Source organism: Loxodonta africana, chromosome 23 (assembly GCF_030014295.1).
Source record: "Loxodonta africana isolate mLoxAfr1 chromosome 23, mLoxAfr1.hap2, whole genome shotgun sequence".
NCBI lineage: Eukaryota > Metazoa > Chordata > Mammalia > Proboscidea > Elephantidae > Loxodonta > Loxodonta africana.
This window is the reverse complement of record NC_087364.1, coordinates 33041592-33064982: the sequence shown is the minus strand read 5'-3', so window position 1 is coordinate 33064982 and position 23391 is coordinate 33041592. Positions and strand designations below refer to the sequence as shown.

The following is a 23391-nucleotide window of genomic DNA, read 5'->3' as shown; positions in this document are numbered from 1 at the left end:
AGTGTTCTTAGTAGTACTTCATCATATTTCAGTTTCCCTGATTCAAATCAGTATTGATTCCAAGACTACACATTGTATTGACTATTATTGCCACAAATCTTTTTTGACCTAGCACAGTCATCTTGTTGAAGAGACTCAGTTATTTTTCTGCAGTATGCCCTGTTTTCTGGATCTATGTGGTTATGTCCTCATGCTGACATTTAGCTTGTTCTTCTACCGAATAGGGTTGCTCAGCTGTATTTCCCAAAAGCTGAAACTTGTATTTAAAGATTTGATGGATTCAAGGTAAACATCTTTGGCTAGAATACATCATAAAGGATTCTGTATACTTCAGGTTGTAACACATCAGAATACACAATACCTGTTGGCTTACTACTAGTATGCTAAGATTCACTTCTAGACTGAGGTGATGATTCTGATCCCTTTACTATACACTTATGGTTTTCCACTGTGGCCACCAAGTAATTCATGTGTTGCTATTTTTGGCATTATACGAACATCCAGTTTCCCATGAACCATCCGTCTAATGTTTTAAAGTGAATTGATAATAATTCTTCAAACCAGTAATTTTAGTAGGGTTTAGGAGGGTTTGTGAAATGACTGCATTCTTGTGTAAAACTGAGTTTTCCCTTATTAAATGGGGCTATTCGGTTATCTTAAAATATAGCTTTGAAAAAAGAAAAGATGCATGCTTGATTATTTCTCTACACACGAATTCTTAAAATAAAAAAAATATTTTAAAAGTCATCACATGGCAAAAAATGAGGTTTGTGTGTGTGTGTGTGTGTGAATATAATGGAAGCGGACTTTTTCTGAATCTCTGTCTTCTTATTGTATTTATTTTAAACCCTCCTTTACTTTTAACTAGTGGCTAAAGTGCTCAGCTTAACACAGTGGCTAAGTGCTCAGCTGCTAACTAAAAGTCCAGCAGTTCGAATCCACCAACCTCTTCTTGGAAATCTTATGGGGCAGTTCTACTCTGCTCTACAGGGTTGCTATGACTAGGATTCGAGTTGACAGCAATGGGTTTGGGTTTTGTTTTTTTTTACTTTTAACTTTCTGAACTTTTATTTCTAAGTAGATTTTGCTCATATTCTTTCATTAACGGCTTAGTCAAAGTGAACATTTAGAAATGCAACAAATACATGCGAGTCCTGACTTTAAATTGCCTAATTTAAAGCTGTTATTTCCACAACTAATCTGCAGAAGATAATATAGCTTAGGGTAGGGGTTAAGACAACAGGTTCTGAAGCTACATTGCCCAGTTCAATCCTGGATCTACCATTTCATAGGTGTGTAAATTTAGGCAAGATACTTAATCTCTGTGGTTATAGTTTCCAAGTTTAAAGGGAGATAATATCTTTCTCATAGGATCATTGTAAAGTTTAATGAGTTAATACACATTAATGAACACTAAGGCTTCAAGACATTAAGAATGAGTTAATTCATATAAAGCACTAATACAAATAAGGAAGTCCATAAGGATTAACTATTACGGTTTTATCTACCTAAATAAACACATAAGTTACACATCCAAAATTTAAAATGTAATGCTTTTAATCTGATTATGTTTGGAGTTCAATTTCACAAAACTACTACCTAGTAACAATCAGTAAATTCTCATATATGTGGTCAGAAAAACTGGTTTTATCATTATAGCTTGATTTGCCAGCTCTATGTGATTTCCTAGTCCCTGGATTACAGAAGGTAGCAGAGGAAAACATCCTATGTAAAATATTTTCCTTAGTAGCTCCACAGACACATCCAAACACGCTGAGGGAAAGAACTACTGGACTGAGGCCTGGGGACCATGGTCTCGGGGGACATCTACCTCAAATGGCATAACATAGCTTGTAAAGAAAATGTTCTGCACCCTACATTGGTGCGTAGCATCTGGGGTCTTAAAAGTTTATGAGCTATTAGGTCATAAAACAAAACTTGGCAGAATCCAAAACATCGAAATATTACAAAGCATCTTCTCAGACCACAAGGCCATAAAAGTGGAAATCACTAACAGAAAAATTAGGGAAAAGAAATCAAACACTTGGAAAATGAACAATACCCTCATGAAAAAAGACTGGGTTATAGAAGACATCAAGGAGGGAATAAAGAAATTCATAGAATGCAACGAGAATGAAAACACTTCCTATCAAAACCTCTGGGACACAGCAAAAGCACTGCTCAGAGGTCAATTTATATCGATAAATGCACACATACACAAAGAAGAAAGAGCCAAAATCAGAGAACTGTCCCTACAAATTGAACAAATAGAAAGTGAGCAACAAAAGAATCCATCAGGCAACAGAAGAAAACAAATAATAAAAATTAGAGCTGAACTAAATGAATTAGAGAACAGAAAAACAATTGAAAGAATTAACAAAGCCAAAAGCTGGTTCTTTGAAAAAGTTAACAAAACTGATAAACCATTGGCCAGACTGACTAAAGAAATACAGGAAAGGACACAAATAATCCGAATAAGAAACAAGATGGGCCACATCACAACAGACCCAACTGAAATTAAAAGAATCATATCAGATTATTATGAAAAACTGTACTCTAAGAAATTTGCAAACCTAGAAGAAGTTGATGAATTCCTGGAAAAACACTACCTACCTAAACTAACACAATCAGAAGTAGAACAACTAAATAGACCCATGACAAAAAAAGAGATTGAGACGGTAATCCAAAAACTCCCAATAAAAAAAAGCCCTGGCCCGGATGGCTTTACTGCAGGGTTCTACAAAACTTTCAGAGAAGAGTTAACACCACTGCTACTAAAGGTATTTCAAAGCACAGAAAATGACAAAATACTACCTAACTCATTCTATGAAGCCACCATCTCCCTGATACCAAAACCAGGTAAACACATCACAAAAAAAGAAAATCACAGACCTATATCCCTCATGAACATAGATGCAAAAATCCTCAACAAAATTCTAGCCAATAGAATTCAACAACATATCAAAAAAATAAGCCACCACGACCAAGTGGGATTTATACCAGGTATGCTTTTTTTATGCAAGGCTGGTTTAATATTAGAAAAACCATTAATGTAATCCACCATATAAATAAAACAAAAGACATAAACCACATGATCTTATCAATCGATGCAGAAAAGGCATTTGACAAAGTCCAACACCCATTTATGATAAAAACTCTCAGCAAAATAGGAATTGAAGGAAAATTCCTCAACATAATAAAGGGCATCTACACAAAGCCAACAGCCAACATCACTCTAAATGGAGAGAGCCTGAAAGCATTTCCCTTGAGAACGGGAACCAGACAAGGATGCCCTTTATCACCGCTCTTCTTCAACATTGTGCTAGAGGTCCTAGCCAGAGCAATTAGGCTAGAGAAAGAAATAAAGGGCATCCGGATTGGCAAGGAGGAAGTAAAATCATCTGTTTGCAGATGACATGATCTTATACACAGAAAACCCTAAGGATCCTCCAGAAAACTACTGAAACTAATAGAAGAGTTTGGCAGAGTCTCAGGTTATAAGATAAACATACAAGAATCACTTGGATTCCTCTACATCAACAAAAAGAACATCGAAGAGGAAATCACCAAATCAATACCATTCACAGTAGCCCCCAAGAAGATAAAATACTTAGGAATAAATTTTACCAAAGATGTAAAAGACCTATACAAAGAAAACTACAAAGTACTACTACAAGAAACTAAAAAGGACCTACTTAAGTGGAAAAACATACCTTGCTCAGGGATAGGAAGACTTAACATAGTAAAAATGTCTATTCTACCAAAAGCCATCTATACATACAATGCACTTCCGATCCAAATTCCAATGATATTTTTTAATGTGATGGAGAAACAAATCACCAACTTCATATGGAAGGGAAAGAAGCCTCGGATAAGTAAAGCATTACTGAAAAAGAAGAAGAAAGTGGGAGGCCTCACTCTACCTGATTTTAGAACCTTTTATACAGCCACAGTAGTCAAAACAGCCTGGTATTGGTACAACAACAGGCACACAGACCAATGGAACAGAATTGAGAACCCAGATATAAATCCATCCACATATGAGCAGCTGATATTTGACAAAGGCCCAGTGTCAGTTAATTAGGGAAAAGATAGTCTTTTTAACAAATTGTGCTGGTATAACTGGATATCCATTTGCAAAAAAATGAAACAGGACCCATACCTCATACCGTGCACAAAAACTAACTCCAACCGGATCAAAGACCTAAACATGAAGACTCAAACGATAAAGATCATGGAAGAAAAAATAGGGACAACGTTAGGAGCCCTAATAAAAGGCATAAAAAGAATACAAAACATTACCAAAAATGACGAAGAGAAACCAGATAACTGGGAGCTCCTAAAAATCAAACACCTATGCTCATCTAAAGTCTTTACCAAAAGAGTAAAAAGACCACCTACAGATTGGGAAAGAATTTTCAGCTATGACATCTCTGACCAGCACCTGATCTCTAAAATCTGTATGATTCTGTTAAAACTCAACCACAAAAACACAAACAACCCAATTAAGAAGTGGGCAAAGGATATGAACACGCACTTCACTAAAGAAGATGTTCAGGAAGCTAACAGATACATGAGAAAATGGTCTTGATCATTAGCCATTAGAGAAATGCAAATTAAAACTACGATGAGATTCCATCTCACTCCAACAAGGCTAGCATTAATCCAAAAAACACAAAATAATAAATGTTTGAGAGGCTGCGGAGAGACTGGAACTCGTGTACACGCTGGTGGGAATGTAAAATGGTGCAACCACTTTGGAAATCTATCTGGCGTTATCTTAAACAGTTAGAAATAGAACTACCATACAACCCAGAAATCCCACTCCTCGGAATATACCGTAGAGAAATAAGAGCCTTCACACAAACAGATATATGCACACCCATGTTTACTGCAGCACTGTTTACAATAGCAAAAAGCTGGAAGCAACCAAGGTGTCCATCAACGGATGAATGGTTGAATAAATTGTGGTATAGTCACACAGTGAAATACTATGCATCAGTAAATAACAGTGACGAATCTGTGAAACATTTCATAACATGGAGGAACCTGGAAGGCATTATGCTGAGCGAAATTAGAGGCAAAAGGACAAATATTGTATAAGACCACTATTATAAGATCTTGAGAAATAGTATAAACTGAGAAGAACACATACTTTTGTGGTTATGAAGGGGGGAGGGAGGGACGGTGGGAGAGGGTTATTTACTGATTAGTTAGTAGATAAGAACTACTTTAGGTGAAGGGAAGGACAATACTCAATACATGGAAGGTCAGCTCAACTGGACTGGACCAAAAGCAAAGAAGTTTCTGGGATAAACTGAATGCTTCAAAGGTCAGTGGAGCAAGGGAGGGGGTTTGGGGACTATGGCTTAAGGGGACTTCTAAGTCAATTGGCAAAATAATTTTATTATGAAAACATTCTGCATCCCACTTTGAAATGTGGCATCTGGGGACTTAAATGCTAACAAGCGGCCATGTAAGATGCATCAATTGGTCTCAACCCACCTGGATCAAAGGAGAATGAGGAACACCAAGGTCACACGACAACTATGAGCGCAAGAGACAGAAAGGGCCACATGAACCAGAGACTTACATCATCCTGAGACCAGAAGAACTAGATGGTGCCCGGCCACAACCGATGACTCCCCTGACAGGGAGCACAACAGAGAACCCCTGAGGGAGCAGGAGATCAGTGGGATGCAGACCCCAAATTCTCATAAAAAGACCAGACTTACTGGTCTGACTGAGACTAAAGGAATCCCGGCGGTCATGGTCCCCAAACCTTCTGTTGGCCCAGGACAGGAACCATTCCCGAAGACAACTCATCAGACATGGAAGGGTCTGGGCAATGGGCAGGAGACAGATGATGATGAAGAGTGTGCTACTTGTATCAGGTGGACACTTGAGACTGTGTTGGCATCTCCTGTCTGGAGGGGAGATAGGAGGGTAGTAAGGGTTAGAAACTGGCAAAATTGTCATGAAAGGAGAGACTGGAAGGGCTGACTCATTAGGGGGAGAGTAAGTGGGAGTATGGAGTAAGGTGTATATAAGCTTATATGTGACAGACTGGATTTGTAAACGTTCACTTAAAGCTCAATAAAAATTATTATCAAAAAAAAAAAAAAAAGGCTTATGAGCAGCCATCTAAGATACTCCATTGGTCCCGCCCTGTCTGGAACAAGGCAGAATGAATGATGAAAACCAAAGATACAAGGGAAAGATTTTTCCAAAGGACTTATGGACCACAACTATCACAGCCTCCACCAGAATGAGTCCAGCACAACTTGATGGTGCCCAGGTACCACCGACTGCACGGACAGGGATCAATATAGAGGGTCCCGGACAGAGGTGGAGAAAAATGTAGAACAAAATTCTATCACAAAAGAAGACCACGCTTACTGGTCTGACAGAGACAGGAGAAACCCTTTGAGTATGGCCCCTGTACATCCTTTTAACTCCGTACTGAAGTTATTCCTGAGGTTCAGCCTTCAGCCAAAGATTACACAGGCCCATAAAACGAAACGAGACTAAATGGTCACACAGCTCAGGGGCAGGGATGACAAGGCAGAAGGGGATAGGAAAGCTGCTGAGGCGGAACCCAAGGGCAAGATGGGGAGAGTGTTGACATGTTGTGGGGTTGGAAATCAATGTCATAAAACAATATGTGCATTAATTCTTCAACGAGAAACCAGTTTTGCTCTGTAAACCTTCATCTAAAGTACAATAAGAAATATTTTTCTTGGTAAGAAAAACATGCGTACATTAGCTATCCTTCATTGTCCTATCCATCTATATTTCACTTGCAAAGATAACGTGTTCCTTCAATTTGCTATGAATTATGTGAATTTCATTAAAGCTACAGTTACTAAGAAATCTAAGCGTACACTTTCAATGAAGGGTAGAATATCTATAAAGAAGATCAAAAAGGAAATGAAGGATTTGAACAACACCAGAAACCAACTCAACCTAGGAGTCATCAGAAACCCTGGTGGCACAGTGGTTAAGAGCTATGGCTGCTAATCAAAAGGTCAGCAGTTTGATTCCACCAGGTGCTCCCTGAAAACTGTATGGAGCAGTTCTTCTTTGTCCTATAGGGTCTCTATGAGTTCAGAATCGACTAATATATATACAGAACACTCCACCCAACAATAACACAATAAACACTCTTCTCCAGTGCACACAGATCATTCTCAAGGATAGACTATAGGCTAGGTCATAAAACAAGTCTCAATAAATTTAAAGGGAAGACTAAATTCACAAAAAGTTATCTTCTCTGACCACAATTGAATGAAACTAGAAATCAGTTACAGAAGGAAGACTGAAATTACACAATTATGTGAAAATTAAACAACACAACATTAAACAACCAATGGATCAAACAAAACAAAAGAGAAATCAGAAAATAGAGTCAAATGAAAACAGAAGCACAACAGGGCAAAACTTACGGGGAGCAGCAAAAGCAGCGCTCAGAGGGAAATTTGTAACAGTAAATGCCTACATTAAAAAGAAAGATCTAAAATTAGCAACCTAACTTTACAACTTGAGGAACCAGAAAAAGAGAAAATTAAGTCCAAAGGTATCAGAGGAAGTGAATAACAAAAATCAGAGCAGAGATAGAGAATAGAAAAACAATAGAATCAATAAAACCAGAAGTGGGTATTTCTAAAAGATCAAGAAATTGACAAACTTTTACGAATAAAAAAGAAAGGAGACGCAAATAACTAAAATAAGAAATGAAACTGAAGACATTACTACTGAGCCTACAGAAATAAAAAGGATCATAGGAGAATACTCTGAACAACTGTACACTAACTAATTAGATAATATTGATGAAATGGAAAAATTCCTAGGAACATATAAACTACCTAAACTGACTCAAAAAGAAACAGGAAATCTCAACAGACCAGTGAGTGAAGAGATTCATCAGTTATCAAAAGCCTCCCAACAAAGAAAAGGCCAGCACCAGATGGCCTCACTGGGGAAGTGTACCAAACATTTAAAGAATTGACACTAATCATTCTTAAACTCTCCCAAATAATGGACGAGAAGGGAACACTTCCTAACTCATTTCATGAGGCTGGGATTACCCTCATCCAAACCCAGACAAAGACATCACAAGAAAACTATAGACCAATATCCTTTATGAATATAGATGCAAAAACCCTCAATAAAATATTAGGAAATTGAATCCAACAGCGTATTAAAAGGTTTAAAACCATGACCATGTGAGATTTATCCCAGGATAAATCTGTTGGTTCAAGAGAAGAAAATCAGATAACGTAATATACCACATTAATAAAATGAATGAAAAGACCCACATGATCAAGATACATCTATTGCTCCCATCCCATCTAGAGCAAAAGAGATGACGAACACCAAAGACACAAGGAAAATACTAGTTCAAATGACTAATGGAAGATATAAACCACAGCCTCCACCAGTGTGAGCCCAGTAGAACTAGATGGTGCTCAGCTACCACCACTGACTGCTCTGACAGGGGTCATAATAGAGGGTTCCAGACAGAGCAGCAGAAAAATATAGAACAAAATTCAAATTCACAAAAAAAGACCAGACATACTGGTCTGATAGGGACTGGAGGAAACCCTGAAACTACGGACCCTGGACACACCACTAACTCAGACCTGAAGCCACTTCCGAAGTCCACCTTTCAGCCAAAGATTAGACAGGCCTATGAAACAAATAATAACACATGTGAGGAATGTGCTTGTTAGTTCAATCAAGTATACGAGACTAAATGGGCAACATCTGCCCAAAAACAAAAGTGAGAAGTCAGGAAGGGATAGGAAAACTGGATGAATTAATGTGGCGAGCCTGGGGTGGGAAGGGGGAGAGTGCTGACACATCGTGAGGATTGCAGCCAATGTCACAAATTTGTTTATGAATTTTTTTTTATGTTTTTAATTTTTTTATAGTGCTTTAAGTGAAAGTTTACAGCTCAAGTTACTCATACAAAAATTTATACACACGTTGTTATTTGTCCCTAGTTGCTCTCCCTATGATGTGACAGCACATTCCTCCTTTCCACCCCAGATTTCCTGTGTCCATTCAATCAGCTCCTCTCCCTTTTTGCCTTCTCATCTCCCCTCCAGACAGGAGCTAGCCACTTAGTCTCACGTATCTGAGTATCATTTTATGTCTTATAGTCCAGTCTAATCTTTGTCTGAAGAGTTGGCTTCATGACTGGTTTCAGTTCTGGGCTAACAGAGAGTCTGGGGGCCATGTCTTCCGGAGTCCCTCCAGTCTCAGTCAGACCATTAAGTCTGGTCTTTTTACTAGAATTTGAGTTCCATATCCCACTTTTCTCCTGCTCCATTATGTTTATGAATTTTTGAATGAGAAACTAATTTGTGCTGTAAACTTTCAACTAAAGCACACACACAAAAAAGAACCACATGATCATCTCAATTGATGCCGAAAAGGCATCTGACAAAATTCAACACCCTTTCATGATAAAATCACTCCATAAACTAGGAGTAGACAGGAAATTCCTCAACATGGTAAAGGGCACTTATGAAAAACCTACAGCTACCATCAAGTTCAATAGTAAAAGACTAAAAGTTTTCCCCCCTAAAATCAAGAACAAGCCAGAGATGTCTGCTCTCACTACTGCTATTCAACTTTGTACTGGAAGTTTTCCCTAGAGCAATTAAAAGAAATAAAAGGTATCCAAATCAGAGAGGAAGGAGCAAATACAGTATTTCTTTCCTTTCTGATTTATATATGTTCCCAAATATGTGTGTATGTGTGTGTATATGCATACACACAAAAAATATACAAACATGTATTCCCAAATATGTGTATGTGTATTTTTCCCCCAAAGAATCCATAAGAGCTACTACCTGTTGCCATCAAGTTGATTCCAATTCATAGTGATCCCGTAAGACAGCAAAGAACTGCCCCATAGGGTTTGGAAGGAGTGGCTGGTGGATACAAACTGCTGACCTTTTGGTAAGCAGCTGAATTCTTAGCTACTGTACCACAAGGTCTCCTACAAAAGCTATGACAGCTAACAAGCCAGTTCAGCAAAGTTATAGGGTTTAAGGCGAACATACAAAAATCTGTCAGGTTTCTACATACCAGTAGTGAACAATATGAAAAGGAAATTTTTAGAAATTCCATTTTCAATAGCAACTGAAAGAATAAAATACCTAGGAATACATTTAACTAAGGAGGTGAAATACTTCTTCACTGAAAACTATAAAATATTGCTGCGAGAAATTAAAGAAGACCTAAATAAATTGAAAGACATTACATGTTCATGGACTGGAAGACTTAATATTGTTAAGTTGTCAACACTACCTAAAGCATTCTACAAATTTGACACAATCTCTACCAAAATCCCTATCATTTCCTTTTTGCAGAAAGGAAAAAACCAATCCTCAAATTCATATGGAATTACAAGGGACCAAGGATATTCAAAGCAACCCTGGAAGATAAGAATGAAGTAGGAAAACTCATGCTTCCCAAATTCAAAAGGTACTATAAAGTTACAGTACTCAAAACAAAATGGTACTGGTATAATGTGAGACATATAAACCAAGGGAATACACATGGGAGTCCAGAAATAAACGCATACATTTATGGTTAACTAATTTTTAGTTTTTTTAATTTTCAACGAAGGTGCCAAGTCTATTAAACAAGAAAAGAATAGTCTTTTCAGTTACTGTGTGCTGGGACAACTGGAGCACCGCATACAAAAGAAAGAAGTTGGACACATTCCTCACACCTTATATAAAAATTAATTAAAAATGGATTGATTACCTAAACATAAGAACTAATTAAAACTATAAAATTTTAGGGGAGGTGTAGTCAACATGGTGCCACAGACAAAAGCACCATGCTGTTCCTCTGCAGCAAAGACCCGAAAAACTAAGTAAAACAGATACAAACATCAATCCTGTAAAGCTAAGCCTCAAATGAAGAGATAAAGAACTCAATCAAGCACCAAATGGAAGAAGAAATTGACAGAACAGAGAATGAGGAGAGCTACGGAATGGAGGTTCACTACCAGTTAATGTGGCATGGATTCACCATCTTGGACCAAAACCACCAAGGACCCTGCAAAGGGAGTATGGGAAGGCAACTTTACGGAGCTCCCAACAGGAGACAGAGCACCCAGTAACCAGGGATACACGCTTTCCTACCCTCCACCTGTCTGCTCTGTATGCTGACTCTGCCACTTTCCAATGGGCCACAGTTGCTCAGCTGGAGAGACACTGGCTAACTTCTGCCCTGGGTCAGCCCCACCCCAATGGCTGGTTCCCCAGCACCATATACATATCTATTTTTGTTATTGTTTCTGTATTTTTTTTCTTCTCTCTCCCTCCCTCCCTCCCTTCCTTTTCTCCTGCCCACCTAGCCTTGTGCACTGTCCCTGCCCCTTGTTGATAGGCCATGCTGTACCACTAGAGTAGAGAGCTACCAGCACACAGCCTCCCTGGGTCTGTGCTGCTCCCACTGGTTGGCTCCCTCAGTGCCATTTTGTTTCGTTTCTTCTCTCTCTTTCCCTTCCTTCCTTATCTTTCTCCCACCCACCTAGCCCCATGTGCCACCCCTAACCCTTCTCAACAGGCTGTGCTCCTTTGATTGGCTAGAGAGCTGCTGGCACATGGCTGCCCCAAGTCTGTGCTGCTGTCATTGGCTGGCTCCCTCAGCACCACTTTTTTTGTTTGTTTCTTCTCTCTCTCTCCCTTCCTTCCTTTCTGCTGCCCACCTAACCCTGTGTGCTGCTCCTGCTCCATCTCGATGGCCTGTGCTGCACACCTGGCCAGACAGCCACCAGGAAACAGCTTCCCGGGGTCTGCCATGTCCCGACCTGCCAACTCCCACTGAGCTATTTTCCTTTCTATTCCTCATTATTTTTTGCTGTTCTTTCTCTCTCTCACTTAGCTCCGCACATCACATTCTCTCCCTTTCCTCCTGCTTATCTGCACCACCAGCCAAGCACTGTGCCCGAGTGGCACTGGTGTGGACTCTCAGACCTTGCCCTGCGCCACCCCCCCGCCCCACCCAGCCAGCGCCAGTTCATGCTGCAAACAACCCATGCCCACTCTTCCCCGTGCAGGACCTCCCCCACTGGCCCTGCCAAACTGGACAAGGTGGTGAGAAATATCATGCACACAGACAAGCAAGCAACAAAACATGCCCAACCTGCCTACCCAGACATAACCAAACAAAACAAAAAAGCAAGATGAAACAAACCTACAATCAATAAATGAAAATAATTCCTGAATGTCCTGGAGACAGCAGATGATATCAAGACATAAAAAAAACAGAACAGCATGGCTCCAGTAAGCAACCAAAAGAAACACCAGATGACTTCTGGTAGAAGAAAAGGCAGAAAAACTACCTGATAAGGAATTCAAAAGTCTAATATTAAGGACTCTCCAAGAGATTAGGAAAGAGACGAAGGCAAACACAGACAAAACTAAGGAAAAAAACAGACAAAATAAGGGAAATCACAGACAAAGCAATGGAAGAATTCAGGAAAAAAAATCCAGGGACAAAATGGCAAAATAAATAGTTAGAAATCATACAAATTAGCAATAAGAAATCCAAAAGATAAACAACAACAAGATTTCAGAAATGGGCAACACAACAGAAGGTTTTAGGAGCAAATTTGAAACAAAGGAAGACAAGATCACCAAAATTAAAGAAAAAACCCTTGGATAGCATTTTGAGGAAAAATCAGAGAAAGAATGAAGAAAACCTGAGAACTACAATCAAGGGCAAAAATCTGCACGTGATCAGAGTTCCAGAACAGGGGGAGAAAATGTAAAACACAGAGAGAATCATTAAAGATCTGCTGACAGAAAACTTCCCTAATATCATAAAAGATGAAAGACTGACCACTAAAGAAGTTCAATGAACCCCATATGGGATAGATCCCAGAACAAAGTCACCATTATCAAACTTGCCAAAACCAAAGACAAAGGAAGAATCCTGAGAGCAGCTCTAGAAAAATGAAAATTCATATATGAAGGGCAAACAATAACACTAAGCTCTGATTACTTGCCAGAAACCATGCAGGCAAGAAGGCAATGGGATGACATATATAAAACCTTGAAAAAAGCTGCCAACCAAGAAAAATATATCCTGCAAAACTCTTGGTCAAATATGATGGTGAAATTAGGACATTTGCAGATAAACAGAAGTTAAAGGAATATGTAAAAACCAAACCAAACTTACAAGAATTATTAAAGGGAATCCTTCAGTAAGAGAACAAACATCAGACAAAAAAATAGAATAAATGGAAACTGAGTAACACCTAGCTTAAAAACCACTGGGTAACAGAAGAAATCAAAGACTGAATGAAAAAATTCCTAGGATCAAATAAGAACGGAAACACATCATACCAAAACCTTTTGGACACAGCCAAGGCAGCGCTCAGAGGTCAGTTTAAAGCAATAGATTCATACATCAAAAAAGAAGGGCCAAAACAAAAATGTTACGTATACAACTCAAACAAATAGAAAAAGAATAGCAAAAAAAGCCTACAGCCACCAGAAGAAAGAAAAAAATAAAGATCAGAGTAGAAATAAATGAAACAGAGAATAGAAAAACAATAGAAAAAATCAACAAAACCAAAAGTTGCTTCCTTAGTGTCAAGAAACCACTGGCAATACTGACAAAAGAAAAACAGGAGAGGAAGCAAATAACCCAAATAAGAAATGAAATGGGGGACATTACAACAAACCCAACTGAAATAAAAAGGATCATAAGAGAGTACCATGAAAAATAAGAAAAATTGTAGTATGTAGTATTGAAAACCTAGAGTAAATGGACAAATTACTAAAAACACACTACCTACCTAAACTAACACAAACTGAGGTAGATAATCTGAACACACCCACAACAAGAGAAGAAACTGAAAAGCTAATAAAAAAATCTCTGAACAACAACAAAAAAAAGTCCTGGCCCAGATGGCTTCACTGGAGAATTCTACCAAGCACTGAGAGAAAAGCTGGCCGTAGTACTACTCAAATTATTTCAAAAAACAGAAGAGGAAGGGATACTTTCAAATTCATTCTATGAAACTAGGATAACCCTGATACTAAAACTAGGCAAAGACACCACAAAAAAGTTACAAATCAATATCTGTCATAAATATACATGCAAATATTCTCAACAAAATTCTAGCCAACGGAATTCAACATCATAAAAAAAATGAATAATAAACCCTGAACAAGTGGGATTCCTACTAAGTATGCAAGGATTGTTCAACATCAGAAAATCAACCAACATAGTTCACCACATAAATAAAACAAAAGAATCACAGGATCATCTAAATTGACACAGAAAACACATTCGATAAAGTCAAACACCTATTCCTGATAAAAGCACTCAATAAAATAGGACTGAAGACAAATTCCTCAACATAATAAAGGGCATCTATACAAAACTAACAACCAACATCATTCTTAATGGCTGAAAACTTTCCCCGAGAACAGGAACAAGACAAGTACGCCCTTTATCACCACTTCTATTTATTAACACTGGGCTGGAAGTCCTACCTAAAGAAAAAAGAATGAATGAATAAATAAATAGCATCCAAATTGGAAAGTAAGAGGTAAAACTATCCCTATTTGCACATGACATGATACTATACAGACAGAACCCAAAAGATACCATGAAAAAAATACTGGAACTAATAGATTCAGCACAGTAGAAGGACACATAATCAACAAACAAAAATCAGTTGGATTCCTATACATTAATAAAGAGAGCTATGAAAAGGAAATCAGGAAAGCAATATCATTTATAGCAGCCCTTAAAAAAAAAGAAAAAAAAACTTAGGAATAAATCTAACCAGGGATGTAAAAGACCTATACAAAGAAAACTACAAAACACTACTGCAAGAAACCAAAAGATACCTACGTACATAGAAAAACATAACACGTTCATGGATAGGTAGACTCAACATCGTGAAAATGTCAATTCTACCCAAAGCAATCTACAAATACAACGCAATCTTGATCCAAACACCAACAGCACTCTTTATCGAGACAGAAAAACTAATAACTAACTTTGTATGGAAAGGAAAGAGGCCCCAGGTAAGTAAAGCATTATTGAAGGAGAACAAAGTAGGAGACCTCATACTACCTGACCGCATAACCTACTGAACAGCTACAGTAGTCAAAACAGCCTGGTACTGGTACAACAACAGACACATTGATCAATGGGACAGAATTAAGAACCCAGATGTAAATCCATTCATCTATGGTCACCTGATCATCGAAAAAGGCCCAAAGGCCATTAAATGGGGTAAAAAACAGGCTTTTTAACAAATGATGCTGCCAAAACTGGACTGCCATCTGTAAAAAATGAAACAGAATCCAAACCTCACACCATACACAAAAACTAATTCAAAATGGATCAAAGACCTAAATATAAAACAAAAACTGCAAAGATCATCAAAGAAAAAACAGGGTCAATGCCAGAGCCCCAACATACAGTATATATAGGATTCAAATCCTAACTAACAATACACAAAAACCAGAAGATAAGCTAGATAACTGGGATCTTCTAAAAATTAAATATATATGCTCATCAAAAGAGCTCACCAAAGAGTAAAAGGAACCTATAGGCTCGGAAAAAATTTTTGGCTATGACACACGTGACAAAGGTCTAATCTCTAAAATCTATGCAAAAATCCGACACCTCAGAGAGGTGGAGCGAAGATGGTGGAATAGACAGATGCTTCCGACGAGCCCTCTTACAACAAAAACCTGAAAAAACAAGTGAAACGAGTATATTTATGACAAGCTAGGAGCCCTGAACATCAAAGGCAAGCTAGAAAACAAACTGAGGGGCAGGGGGAAGGAGGGACAGTTCAAGAAGAGGAGAGCAGTTACCGGACCTGAATCACGGGGAGCCCTCAGTCACCATTCCCAGGAGCGGCGGCAGTGGGCTGGTAGTAGCGTTCAGCTGCAGTTTCCTCAGGGAGGAGTAGAACTGAGCAAGTGGAAGGCAGAATTTGTGAACTTGAAGATAAATCACTTGGCACTAATATATTTGAAGAAAAATCAGAGAAAAAAATTTTAAAAAAGGAAGAAACTTTAAGAATCATGTGGGACTCTATCAAGAGAAATAACCTACAAGTGACTGGAGTACAGGGAAGGATAACGGAAAACAGAGAGAACTGTTGAAGATTCGTTGGCAAAAAACTTCCCTGATATTGTGAAAGATGAAAAGGTACCTACCCAAGATGCTCATCGAACTCCACATACGTTAAATTTTAAAGGAAAGTCACCAAGACATATTATAATCAAACTTGCCAAAACCAAAGATAAAGAAAGAATTTTAAGAGCAGCTAGGGACAAACGAAATGTCACCTACAAAGGAGAGTCAACAAGAATAAGCTCGGACTACTCGGCACAAACTTTACATGCAAGAAGGCAATGGGATGACTTATATAAAAAATTGAAGGAAAAAAATTGCCAACCGAGAATCATATATCCAGCAAAACTGTCTCTCAAATATGACAGTGAAATTAGAACATTTCCAGATAAACAGAAGTTTAGGGAATTCGTAAAAACCAAGCCAAAACTACAAGAAATACTAAACGGAGTTCTTTGGTTAGAAAATCAGTAATATCAGGTATCAACCCAAGACTAGAACACTGGGCAGAGCAATCAGAAATCAATCCAGACAGGGAAATAAAAAAAATAATAAATCCAGATAAAAAAATGATAAACAGAGAAACAGTGCTGTTAATATGTAAAAGAAGACAACATTAAAACAATAAAGAGGGACTAATAAATGTCATATATCTTCCACACGGAGAGGAAGACAAGGTAATACAAAGAAATAAAAGTTAGGCTTCAATTTAGAAAAAAAGGGTTAAACAATAAGGTAACCACAAAGGAGACAAACTATCCTACTCATCAAAATAAAATACAAGGGAAAAATACAGACTTAGCAGAAACAAAATCAACAACAACAAATACGAGGAAAGGACAACATATAAAGAAAATCTATCGATGGCACTGGGGTTTTGGTTACTCGGCACATAAAATCAAGTAGGAAAAAGAAGTTGTCACCAACACACAAAAAAAGACATCAAAATGATAGCACTAAATTCATACCTATCCATAATTACCCTGAATGTAAATGGACTAAATGCACCAATAAAGAGACAGAGAGAGGCAGAATGGATTAAAAAAACATGATCCGTCTATATGCTGCCTATAAGAGACACATCAGAGATGCAGGGACACAAACAAACTAAAACTCAAAGGATGGAAAAAAATATATCAAGCAAACAACAATGAAAACAGAACAGGAGTGGCAATACGAATTTCTGACAAAATAGACTTTAAAGTTAAATCCATCAGAAAGGATAAGGAAGGACACTATATAATGATTAAACGGACAATATACCAAGAAGATATAACCATAATAAATATTTATGCACCCAATGACAGGGCTGCAAGATACAGAAAACAAACTCTAACACCACTGAAAAGTGAGACAGCTCCACAACAATAGTAGAAGACTTCAACACACCACTTTCGGTGATGGACAGGACATCCAGAGAGAAGCTCAATAAGGACAAGGAAGATCTAAATGCCACAATAAACCAACTTGACCTCATAAACATATACAGAACACTCCACCCAACAGCAGCCAAGTATACTTTCTTTTCTAGTACACACGGAACATTCTCTAGAATAGACCACGTATTAGGTTATAAAGCAAACCATAGCAGAATCCGAAACATCAAATAATTACAAAGCATCTTCTCTAACCATGAGGCCATAAAAGTGGAAATCAGTAACAGAAAAAGCAGGGGAAAGAAATCAAACACTTGGAAACTGAACAATATCCTGCTCAAAAAAGACTGGATTAGACAAGACATTAAGGATGGAATCAAGACATTCACAGAATCCAATGAGAATGAAAACACTTCCTATCAGAACCTTTGGAACACAGCAAAAGCGGTGCTCAGAGGCCAATTTATACCAATAAATGCACACATCCAAAAAGAAGAAACGGCCAAAATCAAAGAATTATCCCTACAACTTCAAGAAATAAAGAGAGAGCAGCAAAAGACAGACTCGGGCACCAGAAGAAAAGAAATAATAAAAGTTAGAGCTGAACTAAATGAAATAGAAAACAGAAAAACCGAAAGAATTAACAAAACCAAAAGCTAGTTCTCTGAAAAAAATCAACAAAATTGATAAACAACTGGCCAAACTGATAAAAGAAAAACAGGAGAGGAAGCAAATAACCAAAAAAGAAATGGGATCAGCGATATTACAACAAACCCAACTGAAATTAAAAGCATCATAGCAGATTACTATGAAAAATTCTACTCTAACAAATTTGAAAACCTAGAAGAAATTGATGAATTCCTAGAAACACATTACCTACCTAAACACAAACCGAGACAGAACAACTAAACAGACCCATAACAAAAGAAGAGATTGAAAAGGTAATCACAAAACTACCCAAAAAAGAAGCTCTGGCCCAAGACGGCTTCACTGCAGAGTTCTACCAACTCTCAGAAGAGTTAACACCACTATTACTAAAGGTATTTCAGAGCATAGAAAAGGAAGGAATACTACACCAAACTCATTCTATGAAGCCAGCATATCCCTGATACCGAAACCAGGCAGACACCGCAAAAAAACAAAATTACAGACCTATATCCCTCATGAACTTAGATGCAAAAAGCCTCAACAAAATTCTAGCCAAAGGAGTTCAACAACATATCAAAAAAATAATTCAGCATGACCAAGTGGGATTCATACGATATATGAACAGATGGTTTAAAATTAGAAAAACAATTAATGTAATCCATCATAAAAATAAAACAAAAGACAAGAATCACATGATTTTATCAATTGATGCAGAAAAGGCATTTGACAAAGTTCAACACTCATTCATGATAAAAGCTTTCAGCAAAACAGGAATAGAAGGAAAATTCCTCAACATAATAAAGGGCATTTATACAAAGCCAATAGCCAACATCATCCTAAATGGAGAGAGCCTGAAAGCATTCTGTTTGAGACTAGAAACCAGACAAGGATGCCCTTTATCACCACTCTTGCTCAACATTGTGCTGGAGGTCCTAGGCAGAGCAATTAGGCTAGGTAAGGAAATAAAGGGCATCCAGATTGGCAAGGGAGAAGTCAAAGTATCTTTATTTGCAGAGGACATGATCTTATATACAGAAAACCCTAAGGAATCCTCCAGAAAACTACTGAATATATTAGAAGAGTTCAGCAGAGTATCAGGATACAAGATAAACATAATCAGTTGGATTCCTCTACACCAACAAAAAGGACTTTGAAGAGGAAACCACGAAATCAATACTATTTACAGTAGCCCCCAAGAAGATAAAATACTTAGTAATAAATCTTACCAGAGATGTAAAAGGCTTATACAAAGAAAACTACAAAAAACTTCTGCAAGAAACCAAAAGAGACCTACATAAGAGGAAAAACATATCTTGCTCATGGATAGGAAGACTTAACATTATAAAAATGTGTACTGTACCAAAAGTGATTTATAGATTTAATAAAATTCTGATCCAAATTCCAATGAAATTTTTTAATAAGATGGAGAAACAAATCACCAACTTCACATGGAAGGGAAAGAGGCCCTGGATAAGTAAAGCATTACTGAAAAAGAAGAACAAAGTGGGAGGCCTCGCACTACCTGGTTTTAGAACCTATTATACTACCACCATAGTCAAAATAACCTGGTACCGGTACAAAGATACATGCACCAATAGAACAGAATTTAGAATCCAGATGTAAATCCATCCACATATGAACAGTTGATATTCGACAAAGACCCAAAATCACTTAAATGGGGAAGACAGTCTTTTTAACAAATGGTGCTGGCAGAACTGGATATCCATCTGCATAAAAATGAAACAAGACCCATACCTCACATCATGCACAAAAACGATCTCAAAATGGATCACACACCTAAATATAAAATCTAAAGTGATAAAGATCATGGAAGAAAAAATAGGGACAACGTTATGAGCCCTAATACATGGCATAAACAGAATACAAAACATTACGAACAATGCAGAAGAAAAACTAGATAACTGGGAGCTCCTAAAAATCAAACACCTATGCTCATCCAAAGACTTCACCAAAAGAGTAAAAAGATTACCTACAGACTGGGAAAAAGTTTTTTGCTATGACATTTCCGATCAGAGCCTGATCTCTAAAATCTACATGATACTGCAAAAACTCAACTACAAAAAGACAAATTACCCAATTAAAAATTGGGCAAAAGATATGAAAAGACAGTTCACTGAAGAAGGCATTCAGGTAGCTAACACATACACGAGGAAATGCTCACGATCATTAGCCGCTATAGAAATGCAAATCAAAACTACAATGAGATTTCATCTCACTCCAACAAGGCTGACATTAATCCAAAAAATACAAAATAATAAATGTTGGAGATGTTGCGGAGAGACTGGAACACATACACTGCTGGTGTGAATGTAAAATGGTACAGTCACTTTGGAAATCGATCTGGCACTTCCTTAAAAAGCTAGAAATAGAACTACCATACGATCCAGCAATCCCACTCCTTGGAATATATCCTAGAGAAATAAGAGCGTTTACATGAACAGATATACGCATACCCATGTTCACTGCAGCGCTGTTTACTATAGCAAAAAGATGGAAGCAACCAAGGTACCCATCAACAGATAAATGGATAAACTATCGTATATTCACACAATGGAATACTACACATTGATAAAGAACAGTGATGAATCTGTGAAACATTTCATAACAGGGAGAAATCTGGAAGGCATTATGCTGAGTGAAATTAGTTGCAGAAGGACAAATATTGCCTAAGACCACTATTATAAGAACACGAGAAACAGTTTAAACAAAGAAAATATTCTTATGGGTTACCAGAGGGGGGAGGAGAGAGGGAGCGTGGTAGAGATGTATTTAGTAATTAGATAGTAGATAAGAACTATTTTAGGTGGTGGGAAAGACAACACACAATACAGGCGAGGTCAGCACAACTGCACTAACCCAAAAGCAAGTAAGTTTCCTGAATACATGGAAGGCTTCGAAGGCCACTGTATTAGGGGTGGACGTTAGGGGGCCATGGTTTCAGGGGACATCTAAGTCCACTGGAATAATAAAATCTATTAAGAAAACATTCTGCATCCCACTTTGAAGAGTGGTGTCTGGGGTCTTAAACGCTAGCAACCAACCATCTAAGATGCATCGACTGGTCTCAACCCACCTGGACCAAAGGAGAATAAAGAACATCAAGGACCAAAGGGAGAATAAAGAACATCAAGGACACAAGGTAATTATGAGCCCAAGAGACAGAAAGGGCCACATAAACCAGACTCCATTAGCCTGAGACCAGAAGAACTAGATGGTACCCAGCTACAACCGGTGACTGCCCTGACAGGGAACACAACAGAGAACCCCTGAGGGAGCAAGAAAGCAGTGGGATGCAGACCCTAAATTCTCATGAAAAGACCAGAATTAATGGTCTGAGTGAGACTAGAAGAACCCTGGTGGTCATGGCCCCCAGACTTTCTGTTGGCCCAGGACAGGAATCATTCCCATAGCCAAGTCTTCAGACAGGGATTGGACTGGACAATGGGATGCAGAGGGATGCTGGTTAGGAGTGAGCTTCTTGGATTAGGTGGACACTTGAGACTATTTTGGCATCTCCTGCCCGGAGGGGAGATGAGAAGGTAGAGAGGGCTAGATGCTGGTGAAATGGACACGAAAAGAGAGAGTGGAGGGAGGGTGGGGGCTGTCTCATTAGGGGGAGAGCAACTGGGAGTATGTAGCAAGGTGTATGTAAGTTTTTGTGTGAGAGAGTGGCTTATTTGTAAACTTTCACTTAAGCAAAATAAAAATTTTTTAAAAATCCAACACCTCTAGAACAAAAAGACGAATAATCTGATTAAAGAATGGGCAAAAGATATGAACAGACATTTCAACAAAGAAGACATTCAGGCGGCTAACAGACACATGAGGAAAAGCTTATACTCACTAGCCATTAAAAAAAAAAAGCCATTAGAGAACTGCAAATCAAAACTACAATGAGATACCATTTCACCCTGCCATTACTGGCACAAATCAAAATAACAGAAAATATACACTGCTGATGGGAATGTAAAATGGTACAACCACTTTGGAAATCGATTTGGCAGTTCCTTTAAAAGCTAGAAATAGAACTACCATATGATCTAACAATAACACTCCTTGGAATAGATCCTAGAGAAATAAGAGCCCTCACAAGAACAGATATAGGCACACACCATGTTTACAATAGCAAAAATATGGAAACAACCTAAGTGTCCCTCAACCAATGGATGTATAAGCAAATTATGGTATATTCACAAAACGGAATACTGCAGAACGATAAAGAACAACGTTGAATCTGTGAAACATCTCCTAACATGGATAAATCTGGAAGGCATTATGCCAATTCAAATTAGTTGGTTGCAAAAGGACAAATATTGTACTAGACCACTATTATAAGAACTTAAGAAAAGGTTTAAACAGAAGAAAACATTCTTTGATGGTTACGAGGGTGGGGAGGGAGGGAGACAGGTTTTCTGTAACTAGATAGTAGACAAGAATTATTATAGGTAAAGAGAAGGACAACACAATACAGGGGAAGTCAGCACAACTGGACTAAACAAAAAGCTAAGAAGTTTCCTGAATACAACCAAACACTTTGAGGGACAGAGTAGCAGGATTAGGTGTTCTGGGACCATGGTTTCAGGGGACATGTAGGTCAACTGGCATAATGACGTTTGTTAACAAAATGTTCTGCATCCCACTTTGGTGAGTGGCATCTGGGATCTTAAAAGCTAGCATGCATCAATTGGTCCCAATCCACCTGGAGCAAAGGAGAATGAAGAACACCAAAAACAGAACGAGAATATGAACCCAAGAGACAGAAAACCAAAAAAACCAAACCCACTGCTGTTGAGTCAATTCTGACTCATAGCAACCCTATAAGACAAGAGTAGAACTGCCCGACAGCTTCCAAGGAGTGCCTGGCAGATTCGAACTGCTGACCTCTTCGTTAGTAGCCGTAGCACTTAACCACTACTCCACCAGAGTTTCCAAGAGACAGAAAGGGCCACATAAACCAGAGACTCCATCAGCCTGAGACCAGAAGAACTAGATAGTGCCTGGTTACCACCAATGACCACCCTGAGAGGGAACACAAGAAAGAGTCCGCGATGGAGCAGGAGAAAAGTAGAGTGCACAACTCAAATTCTAGAAAAATGACCAGACTTAATGGTCTGACTGAGACTGGAGGGACCCCAGGAGACATGCCCCTGGACTCTCTGTTAACCCAAAACTAAAACCATTCCTGAAGCCAACTCTTCAGACAAAG

General features: G+C 38.3%; 1 protein-coding gene across 1 annotated transcript in view; it reads right to left on the bottom strand.

The window, feature by feature from the left end:
- The window catches only part of RNF17 (ring finger protein 17), a 224019-nt gene that overhangs the window by 123684 nt on the left and 76944 nt on the right, over nucleotides 1–23391 (bottom strand). The gene's annotated exons all lie outside the window — the stretch shown is intronic.